The sequence below is a fragment of the Bombus pyrosoma genome, linkage group LG15 (assembly GCF_014825855.1).
Source record: "Bombus pyrosoma isolate SC7728 linkage group LG15, ASM1482585v1, whole genome shotgun sequence".
Classification (NCBI taxonomy): Eukaryota; Metazoa; Arthropoda; class Insecta; order Hymenoptera; family Apidae; genus Bombus; species Bombus pyrosoma.
This window is the reverse complement of record NC_057784.1, coordinates 530337-547749: the sequence shown is the minus strand read 5'-3', so window position 1 is coordinate 547749 and position 17413 is coordinate 530337. Positions and strand designations below refer to the sequence as shown.

Here is a 17413-nt window from a genome sequence, read left to right as displayed (position 1 = left end):
TAAAATTTAACGAAGTAAATTTTGGATTGCAACGATTTCTTTAAAAAATAAAGATTGTTTGAAAAGTAAATTTAATTCACACACGAGTATACGTTACCATTTGAATGGAAATAAAGAACTGCGAAGGAAGCGTTCAATTAAATTCATAAAATAATATTATCCCATTGAATCGCCTGCAATTATTCGGAGTAGAAGGGCGTTTCAAGCGCAGCAAATTTTGTCGATTACCGTTGGCAAAAGTGTCCGCTGCCCCATCTGGTATAATTACCGAACGAACGTTTTCTACTCTTTTTCCGGCGATGATATCGAAAAATAAGCAGAGACAAAAAAACGCAGGCGCCCATTAATAACGATAGAGTTTTATCGTTTATTCAGCCGAGTAATTTGCAAAAGAGCTATCATAATTACGAACGAAGAGCAGGCTTGGTGACATAATTTGGCATCGATCTAACCGCAAGTACTGCTTCAGATATCCTTAAGTTGGAGAAGTGGAAGAGAGGCAAAGATTGCAAAATTATAGCGCAGCGATGATGAAATCGGTAATGGAACTTTCGAGGTACAAAACTGGAGAATTCCGTTGAAGACCAGCTGTCATAACCATGTGCTTTGTGATTCCCGATAGGCACGCCAGTAACAAAGAGAATTAATTATTTTCTTGAATCGAACACGGTTGCCTGCGGTAACTTCCGCTACTTAATTTTCCAGAATATTCTGCTGTATTCAAAGAAATGCTTCTTAATTAAACGGGATGTTCTAGCGCGCATGCGGGATAAGAACGAATGATTATCCTTATCGCTACTATAACGAAAGGAAAATATAATAACAACTACGTAAGAAATACAGAAAACGGAAGAATAATCTGTAATCCTAAAAAGGGGACTCGGCAGTCCAACTGGAAAAGGTTATTGTCAAGTAAAATTGTTTCGGATCGAACACAGAGTATTTATCAAAGCGTCGACTCTTCTACATGCAGTAACCATTACGTGTCAGTGAACTATCACGAACGATCGTATATATCCTTCGGATAGCGATCGTTCAAAACGGTTTTCGAGTGACGAAAATGATGCATATGTATTCACGATGCTGGTACTCTTGACCGCTTACGTATCCAGCATCTATCGATTCCCGGGCGAATCGCATTTCCGGTGATTCACGATACACGCACAACCCTATCCGACGCATTTATACCGGCAGTAAAACCGAATGATGTGTGTCAAATATTAATACCATAGTAGTGGCACGAATCACCACGGGTATGGATTCTGGTCCCTGGGTGCCGAGCCACGCCAGATTTCCGATCAGACAATGCTTATCGATTATTCTGCACGTCACATGACACCTTTCCGCCAGGAATACTTCTCTTCTCTTCCCTTCTCTTTTCCTTTCGTCAGTCGCCTCACGCATCCATTAATAGTTAGACAGCTCGGAAGCACGATTGCTGTGATATATGATCTGAACACCTAAAAGCTATTTCCTACCAATACGCGAACGTTCAAAAATTCTAGAAAATTTTATTCCATCAATGATACTTACGCAATTTACAATTTTCGACGATGGACCAGCCAATTTTTTTCCTATTCATCGACAAACCCTACGAACGATGAAGAAGGATTGTGCCTGTTAAACGTGGGATTACAAGGATCGGTTACAAATTCGTCGGTGGTAAACGATAGCGTTGGCGTGGAGATCCGCGCGGGCTTTAGAAATTCCCAGGGTGGCTGCTGGTAGCAGCGGGGTTACCTCGATAAATCACACGGTGCGCTCGACAAAAGGGGCCCGACGAAAGGGCCGTCGCCATAAACGTATAAAGTAATTACGCGTTGCATCCGCGATATGCCGGCGTCGGCAAGCCATTCACCGGGATCCGCCTATGTCCTGCCTATATGGCGATCAAAGCTGGTTCCTGTAGCATGAAATAGCAGGCTAGGTAAGCTATGCGCGATTTTCGCCGCATCGAAACCGAAGCTTTCGTCGCGCGCCACCGTGACGAGGATTATATTTCGGGGCCGCACATTATCGGAACACGTACTCGATAGAGCACCTGTGTGAGAGACGGCTGGCTCACTGTGCATTGCCAGGTAGAACCATGGATTTCATCGAGTTAAACCCTCTTTCGTCCCGAGTCCCCTTTCCAGCCCTTGCAATTCCATTCATATTCATGCGAGACCGATTCAAACGCGTATTACGTCTGTCAGAAGTGATGGTTCGCGATCGTTCGAGGAGAAGCAGCTTTTGAAATGGAAAAAGACGCGCTCGTTCGTTTCCTCTCGGTCAAAAGGTGCCAGCTAACTTTCCCACGATACACAACTCGCACGCTTTTAAACTTGAAAATTCTTTCGCTCAATCAGTTACCTTCCTCTTTTGAGAGAATGTTACGAGCTATATCTCCTTCGACAGATATTGTCCAAAAGTCGTAAATTAATCGTCGACAGCTATTGACGTTGCGCGCTCCCAGTCGTACGTATTTTATAGAAACACCATCAGGATGCAAGACTCATTCACGGCTCGATACATCAAATTTTTTTATAAACGCATTGTTGTGTGAATACAAAGGAAGAAACAATTCTATATCAACAATGCAGCTTGACAACGAGCCTTGATACGAGCTTTGAAACGCTTCGAACATAATTCGAAGCTTCAATTTTTGAGGGACTCGATAAATTTTGAATGTTCAGCTTTCAGAGTTTTAATAAGTACGTGGACTTGTTGTTTAAATGACGAGATTAAACTTATTTATTTAAAAAGTCGAACACTAATTGCGAGTAATATTGACTAAATTATTATGGAAGAACGTGAGAACGATTACGAGCAACACTCACTCGCCTGACTGGACCGAGCGCTACTATTATTTCCAACACTAGTTACTGTTTCATCGTAATAAATTACGACAGTCCGACGTTTATCTGATTAAGTTCTTTATATTTTTTGCTAATTAGGTTCCTTCTTAATATAACGCAAAGGTATCGCGTGCGCTCCTAATGTATCCTTTTTACAGGCATAAATCGCACTACGCGATCGATGGACGTAATTTCATTGATCTTTGTTAAACCCTTATCACGCGTTTTCTCGATTTAATTATCATACGTATAAGCACTAACACGGGGGAATGCAGCCCACAATACATACGAACATAAAGATTGATGAACAAGACCAACAATGGGAACTGATAGATAAGATTAGGTAGGTCAGCAGAAATGCTGTTTCCATCACAGCCCGTTAAATCGAGCGTAGAAATAAGAATACCTACATGCTCGACAGGAATCCAAATGGGGCCTGGTTGCTCGCAAAACGATGTATTATGTATACGGAATAAATGGAATAGAGAGCAGCTCGAGCTTGGGTCCTTCGGAACCAATAGGGCGAGCTAACGGTCCTGCCATCGAACATATTGCCATGGTCACGTGTATGCGTCCCCTCTGCCCCCATATCCTGCCATCCCAGAGTAAGTTTTCGGACAGAAGAAGTACCGATGTGGATAAATTCTCCGAGCTTCCGAAACTTCCACGCAACGGTGAAAGTACAGATATAAGCACAAGTAGAAAGTCCACGCACAATGCTTAACGCGAGATGCCGATCTATAAGGATCATATTTCCTAAAATTTATCCTGGAATTGCTTCCTATTCCATTCCCTATTCCTTAGTCGCACTTCGCTCGAGCGCCTCGCTATAGCTAAAGTTTCGCTTTGTGCAAGCTGTTGCAAATATATCTTGGCCGTACTAAATATATATGTCCTATCATGCGATACAAACAAGTATCTTCAATTACAAACAAGACGTAACGATTCGACATCGTAACCTTACCCCGCGAGCCTCTCCGAACGTTTATATAATCCGTGAAACAAGTTGTTGGAATAAAGTATATATTATGACCTGTCAAACTCAGTGTTATACCGATTCAACCTAACCTCTATTATCCTAACCGAAATAGGGGATCGATCAGTTCGTGGCGTCGATTGTCTAATCGTAACGGGAATTTACGACTCCCGTTGACGCGCCTTCTCCGCGATCGCGTCTCTCCGCGAACGATCGAACAGATCACGGTTATTTTTATAAAGTAATAATATTATTAGCAATCAAGCCATTACTATTTACTTCACTTCGCAATTCAGCTTTCATTCTATGCAATTATGCGCACAGCAAGCTTAAATATAGCTGTCCTTCTTATAATTTTATTTTATGAGTACTAAAGGTTAATTCGATTAAACGAAACATAGAACAACAATTGAAATAAAGTTAAGACAGATCAAAAAGTATCGAACGAAACGTTAATATCGACAGCGTAACGACAATCGTGCGATTTCATAAATACCGTATTTCTGTGAAGGATACTCGCGCAAGTAATATTTGGAAGAAGGAGAAGTAGGGTAGTAAGTTGTTATCAAGCGCATCTTGAACTTTAGGTGACTGGTGTGAGTTCATGCTCATCGCAGATATCGATTGTAAAATGTTCAGCCTCGTGCTTCTCTCTGATTCGTTCGATTCAGTGATCATTCTGTCTATCACCTCCGTAATAGAAAGAAACGGAGACCGTGTAGGCGCAGTCAGAAGGAAAAGGGACTAGAAAGAAAGGAAAAAAGTTATCACGGAGGTGGCGAAATTTCTGCAGCTTCACGTTCGTTCCTATTTCTTTGTTTTCGTTCCTTTTTCGCCTCCGAAAAGTTTTCTACCGTAGATACCTCAAGACTCTCGCGCAGAATCCTTCGTAAAAGTCACCTTGCTTTTCTATTGTTCAACCATTCGCGAACTTCTCTCTTTCTCTCTGTTCCTCTCTCTCTCTTTCATGATCCTTCCCTTCGTTTCCATACCATCCTCTTGAATCTTGGTGTACACTTTCGTTTCTCCAGTTACTTTTACTTGGTCCCTTTCTTTGGCTGTTTGCATTGCAGCAGCGCAGCGGTAGCAACGGCGGTGGTAGTAACGGTAGCGGTAGCAGTTGGCGGCGGCTGCGCGTTTCCGAACTTTCAAACTCTAACGAAATCTCGGGCAAGGTGAATATTTTATGCGTAAATCAAATCCCGGCAAATATACGCGAGAGAGCGAGGATCCGTGGCACGCAGCAGCTAAATCGAATAGAAGCGCTACTTGAGTACAGCCGTGTGTTTCGCCATTCGACCTTCTCATTTCCTCCTCTCTTTTCTTTCTCTACGTATTTCTTCTGTGACGCCATCATTTTCTCTCCTTTTCCTCTCCGTTTCTCCAACGTTCTTTCTATCTCCTTTCGTTCTCTCACGTGCTATTTTCGTTACTCGTTGAACATATTTCACGAATGCTTCTACTGGTTATTGAATTTTTGGTCCGCAACAAGGGCACGTTATTATCAAGGTCATTTACATCAGAAAATTCAAAGTCGAGAAACCAGTATTTCCATCGACTTAGAGTGCCACGATGAATCATTTGAAATTACATCAAGATTTTTAGAACGATATCGAGGAAATCGTCACGGTATCATAATTAAATTTCTTTTAGCTTCCCTGGGGACCTATATATTCAAAGTCAAGTATTTCATACTTAATTAACACTTTCGATCAAAATACTTGCTTAAATTATAAGAATTTGTTAGATAGAATAATTATTAACCGGCAATCTTTCCTGCGGTATTAATTCAAGGACAGAATATACCACCATCAATTACTAATTGTTGGTCGAAGTAACAGGCTGGACGGCTTAATGGTTGAATATTTCGCACCATGAATCTTAGTCAGCGGGTGTTCGTGATTACGTTGTTATTTATTTGTTTGCGACTGGTTACTTTCTACAGGCCGTTTAGGGATCATACATCCAGAGAAACATGACAGGGAGAAAAAGAAAATTATTTTTCCCTGTCGCTTGGGAAAAATGCCAACGTCCTCTCACCTAGATACCACTCTGACCCAAAAAGGCACGCATTAAATTAATAAATTATACCGGTTCCTCTCCGTTGGCTCTAGTCCGAATTGCTTGGACTTTCGTGATCCTGACATTTACTACTCGCCGATGTCACGTATGCTTCGCCCGGAACGAAAGTTCCTTGTAGATTCGAAAGATAATTTGAACATTTTATTACATGAAAGAGACCGTACCACGGTAAATTCTCCATCGTCCATTTATTCGAGCGGAAACCATATTCTCAATTCAATTCAACCGCGAACAAATTCCGCAAACTGATTATGAAAAATAATATCCAGAAGCGAGGAAACAGGATCACCGTTTTCCACGTGTATGATTCTTTTAATTCGAACGTAAGAATCTCGACCATTCGATGATCGTTACCTCTTTCATGAATCGCTGACTGGCGAATGAAGTGTCCGTCTCGAAGCAACCGTATAAACATAGGAGCGACAACAACGAGAATGACGTAGAACAACGTTGCATTTTTCAGGAACTACGGCAGGGCCGTTTCCGAGACTGCATATTTGGCAATGCCATTAAAACGAGCAGCCTATTCGTAATCACGTCGGTGCGCGTACTCGTTCACAGGAACTGAAAATGCCGAATGAAAATTAGATACACCGAAAACCGGGCGAAGCTGTATAAACCGCGGCCGCGTTAAAATATCACAATGGCGCGGCAGGTGCATTTACTAGGTTTCACCAGGGCTTTGACGACAGTCGCCAGATAGCTCTTTCATCCGGTAATTAGCCGGAGAGCCCGAGGAGTTATCACCTGGTGCGATCATGCCCGTATACAGTACGCGTGCCCTGTCTATTCGAGCACTCTATTCCGAGTGCTACATACTACCGGCAGCGGTTACCCGACCATCCTGCTTCTCCGTGTTTAATTAATTAACACTGTACCAAATAATAATTATCGAAATGAAAGATGGTATCGGTCGGCTTATTTATTGGTACGCGCCGATATCGTAGTTACATACGATAGGGTATAGGGTATAGGGAACAGAGAAGCTCTGTAGCTCGTGCCTACTACAAACACCTATCCGGTACTGTCGATAAACGCTATCTAAACGCGACTACCCTAAGTGATTAGTAAATTAATTCACCGACCGAGTTGCATATTTAAGCGTTTCAAGATCGTGCGTCCTCTCCGTCCTCCTGCTCGAGTTTCGTGCTAGGTATTTTTACGCTTATGGAGAACTTCCCTCGAGACTCGAGACATTCATAGATTTTTATCCACGTTTCCACGATCCTCCTTTCGTCCCAACTTCGTCTCCCTTGATGCCTTTTCCCTCGGTCTTGTTGCTTCACGTGATCGTTGTATTATTCAGATTCTTTCTCGCCAACGGAACACCGACGTTTTCTCGCAAGACGTTTACGCGAAAGCGAGATCAAGCGTTACCCCGTTGGTGAATTTACTTTGCTACAACCGGAATATCGAGCGATCTTGAATTTTGTTATGTCGTTAATTCGACTTTGCCTTCGCTAGGTTACAAACAGTCAGAGAATTGTAAAAAATTAAAAGTGAATCTTCGATTGACGGGGCAAAGTTATCCGAATCTATCGTTGTTAGACTTAATTTCCAAAAACCGTGATTCAGAGAATTTTTTGCCACACAGAATATAGATAGACAACACATAACGTTCGAGCGTAATCGAGTTTCCTCGATATCGAAGCGAAGGCAAGGGGATCAGAACGATATGTGGCGTGCAACGATCTGCTTGGTGCCAGGACTCCCGATAATTATGTGCCAATTAAATTTAACGACTATCCATTATTCTGGTTTGCGAACACGCGTACAAGCTCCCTACTTTTGTTATCTTCCTCTTTCTACCGATTCGACACCCCTTACGGCATTTACCGTCCCTCTTCTCCATTCCCATTGCTACACCGGGATCGAGGCGTGCACGCTGGCAACAACTAGCCAGGTCGAAATCCAATTACCTTTTAATATTGTCCGAATGTGCTTGAAATCGAATTGCCTTTTGCAAAACTCCACACGGTCTGGCTGAAAAACTGCGGAGGATTCCTGCCAGCAAATAAATGTTCCTTCGGTCTATACTTTCTTTCTCACATACATCGTAGTCAGAACGGTCTTGAGCAGCATGACGTCCTCTTTTTCTCTCTACCGTTTCCACATCCCGACGCAATTCAATAGAATAAAATGTCACTCGTCGTTTCAAATGGAATTGGAACGCAGATCCAGACTACGGTCTTACACGATTAGACTTAAATGCACGTAAGTGATATAGGGCAGCACGCATATGTCGGATATGGTTTCATTAAAGAATTCCACATAGTATTTATACCGATATAAATATTATAATTGTTCTTGCCATTTTCATTGCCAATACGAGTATAACTTTGGAATAACTAATGGTTTCGTTATTGATTATCGATTTCGATTATTCCAATTTCTTTGATTCAATTATCGGCCGTGCGTACAATTATTTTTGTATCGGCATAACGTACAAATATGTAAATTTTAATAATACGAAATACCGTAAAAAGTTCTTTCAATTAAAAGCACTTCTTTATCATCCACTCGTGTAATTGTTTTACCCATAGCATAGTAAACGGCAGCATTTTTCGTTTTTCCGGTCGGTTCTTATTAAGAATTCAAGCACTTCGACCACAGATTCCCTCTTTACCGGATCGTAAACAGCGATCGTTTTCCAAACCCATTAAAACCGTGATAACAAGCTATCGCACCCTCTGAAACTTAATTAGCGAGGTCGATTAAAAAAATTCTAGTATCAATATTTATCGCGTAAACAACCAGGAATAAATTGTGCCCGTTCACGCATGTACATACATCGAGTCATTGATTTCACTCGATAATTAACGTCGCTTCGAATAGTAAGAATATTTTTCACCGTTTCGCAATTAAAAGATATTACCGTTGCATTACGCTATCCCCGAAAAGTTATCGAAACAAATTCGAGTCTGATTAGATGGGACGTAAATTAATGAAACGAGTAAAAGAGGAACCATTCTCTAATCAAATGTCGGCCGTTTTCTAGTAACGCATATCTACTCCTGGTCTAGAAATGGTATTCCGCAAGGGAGACCTTTACGCGCGCTGCATAAAAATCATTGGGTTTCGTATCCATTCTTCAAAAATATTTAAATTCCACAACGAAGCGAAACGTGCCTTTCCGTCCGTTGCTATCAATTTTCTACAGATTCGTATGCGGCAGTTTTCACGAAATTCCTAACGTTATATAATAAACGCTGGCTCATTGAATGAAGCAAATCTTTTCCTCGGCTAGACGATACGACTTGGAATAAGAAGAAAACTGTACAAAAATATATATTTAATATTTAATAATATATTTGATCGATAATGAAGTATTTCCCAAGGGAGGAAGATCACGTTGAAAACGCTTTACATGTTTCAAACGTATTAAAAAGTCATTTAACGTCAAGTGCCGCTAAATTGCAACTTGCAATTTGCAATTTTCGACAAGAATTCGTATTTCAACACGACATCAATCCTAGATATACAGCTGTTAGTGAACATCGACATATAATATATTTCATCATTGTTCTTAATTAATCAGTGATATTGTTCATGCGACACTTGCTTACTTCTTTTTTCTGTCATACGTAAAAACAGCATGCTGTCTGGAATAAGAATAACAGACTATCGAATAAAAACCTTACCGTCAGTTTGATATATACGTTAATAGTGTTGCGGATCTTTCCGTCGTCCAATAAGATTGCTCGTGGCAGGAGACAAGCTTGACATTGTAACTTCTAACATCAAGTTTGGGATTCGAGTTGTCGGAGGAAGGGAGTGCAGGTTGTCAGGGTTGCGGGTACAAGGAAGGAGCCGATAGGGCGAGCACCAACACAGAGTGACCACTAAACACCTAACAACCAACAATAGCAGCCAACATCGAACACCGATAAACCAACGAAACTAAACCAACCACAAGTCACATTGTAACGGAACTCAGCGAATATGTATGTATACATATGTATATATGTGTATGTATATGTGTACATACGCACGCACGCACGCACACACACGCACACGCACACACACACATATATATATAGAATATAGAATGTATACATAATGTTGATGGATGTGTAAATACGTACGTGTGCGCGAAGAGTGCCACTGCCTCCACGTGTAAATTTATCTCGCAAATCATATCGCGAAACGGGAAATGATAAATCGTTCGTCAAATATTAAAAAAAAAAAAAAAAACAGAAAGAAACCAACGAGGATAACATATGAACTATGATCAAAAGTGATCCTTTTCAAAAAATAGTTGAATTGTAAAATTGTTCGATGAACAGATTTAATTAAAGTGCAATTCGCATGAAAACTGAAATTCAACGACACAGTTTAATTAAGGGGAATGAATATACCGCAACGAAAATTTGCTTTTGTACCAGATATGTAGGTAGGTGCCAGGTAATGGAAGAATACGGTAATTATAACCGAGCTATGAAACCTTCTCGGAGAAATAAAAAACCGCGCAACAACGTTTTACCGAGATTGATATTCAATTTAGTGTTGGAGCTCGATGTTCGCAGCGCACTTTCTTCGCCACACGTGCGTTCATCAACAGTGATGGATACTATTATCTTTTGCGGGCTCATGACACGACTTTCTGATTAAAACATTGAGGAACACTAACTGTGAGGCAACGACAACGTAAAAGTGAAACACGTTAAAACTTAATAAGGATGACATATTTTCAGAGACACCGAGTAGGGGTATGGTGACGTACCACATCGAGTACATTGAGAACGTGGTTCACGCGGACGACTCTAGTAGTGGTAGTTGTTGTTACATTGTGTGTTGTGGTCGTGGCAAGAAGAAGAAGAGATGGAGGAGGTGTGCGGCGCCCCCGGCCAGCCGGTCGCCCGTCACACCCTGAAACAGAATAATATTGTCACTTCCGTGCCGAATTACACCATCCCTATCGACTATCTTGTCGAAGCCATTATCTAAAGTCATTATAAATATAAATATACGTGTTATTATATCTCGAATCTTTTAACACAATATAAATTATTAAAAACGGTTATAGTCTTTTTCTCGTTTTCCGTGTTTTCAGTACTTCAGTTCGGTAATGAAAAGTTTTCGGTAATTAATCACGAGTACTTCGCACGACTCGTAATGACGGTTGTTGTTAGCAATTTACCGATGTTGCACCGGCGAGCGTACGTTTCATTATATGAAACTTGGGACGAACGTTCTCGAATTGCATAAAAGTCTTCGACGGTAGCTCGATGAAACGAAATGAAACGAACCATAGTCTTTCAACAATGACTTTACTTCATGGTTTATTCCATTTCTGGCTTGATCATCGATCTGGCTGGCTTGAAAATGACGTTATCACCGATGAGAGCTATGAAACATTACACTTTTATAGTCGCGCATTCAATGTGGTCGGCGAAACAATTTCTCGTGTTCCTTCTTTTTTTCTTTTTTCTTTCAATCACACCATTAATCATCTAGATCACCTAGAGATAATTATCAAACGAAACTGATAATTGATAATAGCCGATACACAATCGTAATAGCCATCGAACGATGGGAACATTATTATGTAACAATATCGACGTTTAGTTAAGTTGGAACGTCCGAGTGTTCATCGGATCCTTGAAATACAGCAAGTCGATTTCACCGGTGACTCGATACTTGTGCCGCCTGGTTTGTTCGCAGAAAGTATTGGCGCGAAGTCGCGCTCAACGGAAGGACGAAGTCGAAAAAAGGGGTAAAGCTTTATATCGAGGAAAAGGGGATTTCGGATTTGCTGGACCGTGTCTACCCATTGCATCGTTTACGTTCAATACAAACGCACGGACGAATGAACGGACTAGAGAGAAAGACAGATAGAGGGGTAGCAAAGGGTGGTGGTCGGCTACGGACGGGGGATGAAAAGCAAGAGAACGATGACGGTGGAAAGAGGCAGAGTGGTAGAGGGGGAGAGGCTGAGAAACGGGAGCAGCGACCGGGATTTTAACGTCGAGCACACTCGTTTCGAGTCGATAGGTCCACTTCGGCTGGCTTGGGAAGCAGTCGACATGGTCCAGCAACTTCCTCTCCCACCTCAAACCCAACTCCCCCACCCTCTCGTTGCTCTTATACCCTTCGGTCCGAGACATCATCTCCGTATCCGGAAACAGGGCAGCACCGTTGCAAGTTTTCATAGATGCAACTCTCTCTCTCTCTCCCTGTCTCCCTCTCTACCTCTCTCTCACGATTAATAAAAACTGCCGATCTAACTGGTTTTAAAAGAGACTCTTCAGGAGGAAGGGATCCGGACATGGAAAAGAAACGGCTGGACACTCGACGTGTCGCGATTAAGGTAATTACAAGATTTCCATTAGACGCAAAGGCCATCGAATTGAATTTTTAATGGAAAAATGTTCGTGTTTACGAGGAGTGGCGATTGTGGTAGGTATTATGGACTGGTGAAAAACGTGCGACGTGGAAAAGTATTATTCCGTTAAATAAGCAACCAGAGAAATGGCAAGAAAGAAACGAGGCATGTGACGTAAAAGAGTAACTCGTGGGAATTTCGCCATATGCCCTGCCACGGTAAGTGGAAAACGCGAAGTTTGCTTAACCCTAAAAGCCTTCAGTTTACGAGAAGCTATACAATTCCCTAAACTTTCATCAAAAGTAACCATACGACAAATAGCAGAGGAAACGGTTCAAGGAATCTATTTATATAAAAGGGAATAATTGTTAAACACGCAAACAACGATGTTTCAGTGATATCGATACACGCTGAAAAAAAGGAAAAAGGGACATATCGGGAATAGTTCGATGGAACGATGAAATTCGTAGACGGAATATATTTTTTCATTTCAATGATACCGGTCGGTATTTTAATAAAGATCGAATTACTAACGGATCAACAATTTACCTGCCATTGGGAAATGAATATTATCGATGTAAAAAAAATGAGAAACACATTGAAAATGGTATTACAAGCAGTTCGAGCGAATAATTAAATATGCTGCTCGAATACTTTTGGGTGAAACAAATCACTGAAATTCCAATGGAGAATAAAATGCATTTAGTATTGGAAGGTTGAAATGGAAATGGATCGTCCCGATGGACGAAACGCTTTTTATTCTGGCGTGCACAGGCAGACGCGGCGAAATTTTATTTAATGGTTCTCATATGTTGAACGGGTTCCTTTTTGAAACAATGGTTCTAGTGTAATCGAGGAAAATCCTCACGCTCACGCCAGGTTTCCGCTATTATTAAAATCATTATTTCTGTCTCTTGGTATTCGCATGGAAATAAATAGGATGCATGCTGCGAGTATGGTAGAGAGAGGGGCTCGTATTACTTGAGAGAGAGAGAGAGAGAGAGGGAGAGAGAGAGAGAGAGAGAGACGAGGAAAATGGACTTACGTATACACCAGCCAACTCTGCGAATGTGTAGGAACGAATAAGCGGAAATATTATGCTCAAAGTGAGAGAAGGGACAAACAGGTGAACGAAGATTGAAAGATCATGGAACCGGGTAAGAGAAAGACAAACGTTATGACGTTACGAACTATACGCAACCTGAATCCGTTCACTCCAGAAATTTGTAACTGTTACGTTTTTCTACGGTTACTTGTTCCTCGTTCTACATATATCGTACTTCAAATTTAACGCGACACTATCGTCGCAAAGGAAATGAATGGTCACCCGACGGTCTGTCTTCCAGAAGGGAATGATATTTTTCGGAAGTTTCGTGAAAGCGAATGAAATATACAGTGCGATAGGAGCTTTATATGCGCTAGTAGCAGAAAAATTCTTCCTTTCAAAGCCGAATATTTAAAATATTTAAAAATATCGGTCTCTCAATCGACGAAATAGTATTTAACTCGATAACAAATAATTGGCGTGATTGTTCTATTATAAAATCAAATTTATATGGGTTCTCGTTGTAGTCTAAGATTTCAAACGAATTGATCGTTTTTAAAGATCTTAATAATTTGCCAATTCGCAAGTATCCCTAAACGTAGTACATCAGCAAATATAACTAATGACAGTTTTGAAATATCAAACACGCCATTTAGAAAGGCCGATTCGACCGAGTGACTGTATGCCACTCTAAACGCTGCTATACCGTTTCGACCGGATTAAAATTTCGAGATTAGTATTATAAATGTATGGAAAGATGACATAAATAATTCACGATATACGGTATAACTGAGTTAATTAAGCGCTATTTCTCTACAACATTAATATTCATAGATTTGGCGAATACCAGTAACAAAGATTTCAGAGACAAATTCGTCAAATTGAACCGCATAATCAATTGGCAATGACTGTCGGCTATTAAACATATTCAATGAAGTAGCGATTGACAAGGGACGTATTCTGTGATCGACAGGAATTGAGCGACGCGGCGCATTTCACCAGCCGTGAGGTTCGGCAAAATTAATCACACCACATCGTTTCCACGATTGATGGTCGCAGCACCCAACTCAAAAACCAAAGGCGTGTGAATATTCAGGGACCACGGCCTGATTTCTATTTTGTTGGCGTACCGATCGGTGTTGTACGAAATAAATAACGCGGAATACATCATCCCTAGTATACGTGTCATACTAGCCGTTTGCCCTCGTCACAAATAGAACCCCGGGGAATTACGCCACCAAGATCTGCGAGATGGGTTGGGCTGACGCGGTAATACTGGTTATCATCGCGCTGATTGCACCCATACCTACCCCACGCCGCCATTGCTGCTGCATCCAACGACTATCTTCCACTGGAACCTGCATCTGACCTGATATATTTCCATCCGAGCTATTCATTACGTCTATCCACCACCAATCGTTCCTTTCACGATATATCGATATACGAAAATTGCCAAACACCCCACCGTAGCTTAAGGATTCACCTCAGCCGAATTTTATTACAAATCTTTTCCCAATCCTGTTTGTCCATCCGGATATTCATTCAGATTCTTTGTTATAAGCTTGGTCGATATCCGGAAAGGAACGGTGAATTTGCTGACTCGATGAATTATTGAACGTAGAGCTGTATCGTTTAAATCGATCGACGAGCGATAAAGTCACTTGAACGTAAGAATTTAACTTGTAAAGTTTGTATATTTTCATGGAAAATAAACGATTACGTGAAAGATGTACCTTCGATAAATTCTTGTTTCGTTATGTGTTACGATAATAAGAATTTTACTCCTTTTACGAACTTAAAAAATCGTGATATACTCGTTATACAAGTTAAACTATACAAGAACTTTCGTTATAGTCTTCAACGACATTTATGAAGCACCAGATGCGAATAGTTGATACCGGTGTTGCAACGAATAGCCAGGAACCTGTTACATTATCGTAATAAGTTGTACGCGGTAATAGGAGATATTATGTAAAGTGCATATAAGTTATTTGTTAACCATTTCAATTAACGTGTTTTCTTGATTCCAGATAACTACGATATACGTTACATATTCCACGAACTTACTGCTTAAACGAAACAAGGAAGCCGATCCTCCCAGAATCACATCTCAAAATAAACTCAGGTGAATCTCGCTCGATATCTTCGCAGACAAAAGTTAAAACGTCAATGGGCATTATAACGACAGCGCGTAAATAAACAACTTGTCTATATGCACGCCCGCGTTAACGCGCCAACGTTCCAAGATAGATATACATGTACTTACGATTACCAAACCGTGATATCATCGGTACTGTACGTGTGTGTGGCGGGGAACGTTGTGGAAAAAAGGTGGAAAGGAAACGGCAACAAAAAGTTGCGGCTGCACCGTTATTTGCGCTCGTAAACATGACTCGGCGCGCTTGCACGCCGGTGCGCTCGCAGCAAAGGTAACGAATGGGAGAAGTCGAAACGACCACACCTTCCTCCGAAATGCGCTCTCAAACCTCGTTCGTACTCCCTGTCAGCTTTTCTCTCTCTCTCTCTTCTTTCTCTCTCTCTCTCTCTTTCTCGCTCTCCCTCTCCTTCTCTCAAAAGAGAGAGTACGCTTATATACCTACGTACGTGTTTACGCTGTGAACGCGCCTCGCCAAGCGGAACTAACGATAACGAACGGTTACGAATGTAAGGGACCAGTTTGCAAAGCAAACGACATTTCAACCGAACGCTGCATACTACTCGTGGAAGAAAAGAGAAAAACAGATGAAACGAGGTGGTAAGGGTGGAACAGATGGATAGGAAGGTAGATAGGCAAACAACGAGGAGCGATGGCATATAAGCCGAGAGCGTGCCCAGTGCCCAGAGATGTCTCTATGTCGCGCTCAAGGAACGGTTAACATTGCTTCTCGCGATTTACGTACATTATCACTTTGGAGCGATAAATCGGGAAATCCCAGCATATCGGCAAATTGCAAAGGTTCAAGGCGTATCTGTTCCTAATGCGTTAAACTTTTACTCGAGCTGTTGCTTTTTATTGACTCGAAGTCACGAGTCTTTTAAACATCTTTTCATTTACCGAACTAAATTGCTAAACTATTAGGTCTTATTAGCGCACAATTTTCTATAAATATCTATTTCGAACTTTCACTCGATATATTTAAACGTAAGCAAGAAACATCGATAACCTCGTTTAATATATTTTATATCGTCAAAGTACTCTTATTACAGCGTACATTTCCTCTTTTGTGACCGCCATTGAATAAGAGAACTAATAATAATAAGAGAATTCCTACTTAGTATAATTACGTAATACGATGACTTTCCCTAACATGCTATGTTACGTCGAACATTCCGGTCAGTAGACTTTATCGGTTTTACTTTCTAGTCCATTGCCTCCATAATACTATCTTTACGTATCTACTATACCGAGCATGATGTGGTAAGGCCGTAAAATCAGTTAATAGTCGAAGTAATCATGCTTCGGATGCTGAGGCAAAGAAACTGGCATAATAATTGGGCTACATAAAAACTGAAAATCTCTGTAAAGATCGACCGAAAAAATATTTAATACAGAAGTAACTGACCGTATCTATCATATAATATATTTTTTATTAAAAATTGTAATTAAAAATGTAATTTTTACAGTTCCAAACGGACTTAAACCTTAAGAGGCTGATCGATAATTTAATTTACGATCTCGTTACATCGTTGCTCGTATCGTATGCTGTACGAAAACTATAAAGAGGGCTGGAGGGTAAGTGAAGATGTAACGATTCCGACGTTGAAATTGTTTGCAATCGGGTAGAGACTGCGACGATAGTCGGAGGAGCAAACTTCGGTTTGAGTTAATGACGAAATAGTGAGCAGGATGTAGCAGTTGGTTTATGGGGATCTTGCGGTGACCTGGTTCCGAGTGGTCGGTGGTGCCTGGGCTAGCCGTATCGTCCACTTGGATCGTAACTAGCGACGGTAACAACGGCAATACGGCAACAGCAGTGCAGAAGCAATGTTCGCGTCCTCGTAGCCGTTAGCGCCGACGCAACGTCCAGCCTAGTAGACAGTATTTGGTGGTCCAGGTTCCGAGCAACGGGCGCATCTGCATCGAACGGAGACAGGATAGTAAATTACACGTTGACTAGAGCTGACAACCGCAATGCGTGCCACACACT

At 41.2% G+C, this 17413-nt stretch overlaps 1 protein-coding gene across 10 annotated transcripts in view; it reads right to left on the bottom strand.

Moving 5' to 3' along the window:
- LOC122576008 (CUGBP Elav-like family member 4) overlaps window positions 1-17413 on the bottom strand; it is a 557322-nt gene that overhangs the window by 386771 nt on the left and 153138 nt on the right. For 2 of the 10 annotated variants that reach the window (XM_043745684.1, XM_043745686.1), the window contains one exon: window positions 10619-10764. The exons of the other annotated variants lie outside the window; for them this stretch is intronic. The gene's annotated coding sequence lies outside the window, so the exon portion shown is untranslated. The remainder of the gene's footprint in view (window positions 1-10618; window positions 10765-17413) is intronic. 10 annotated transcript variants of the gene reach the window in all.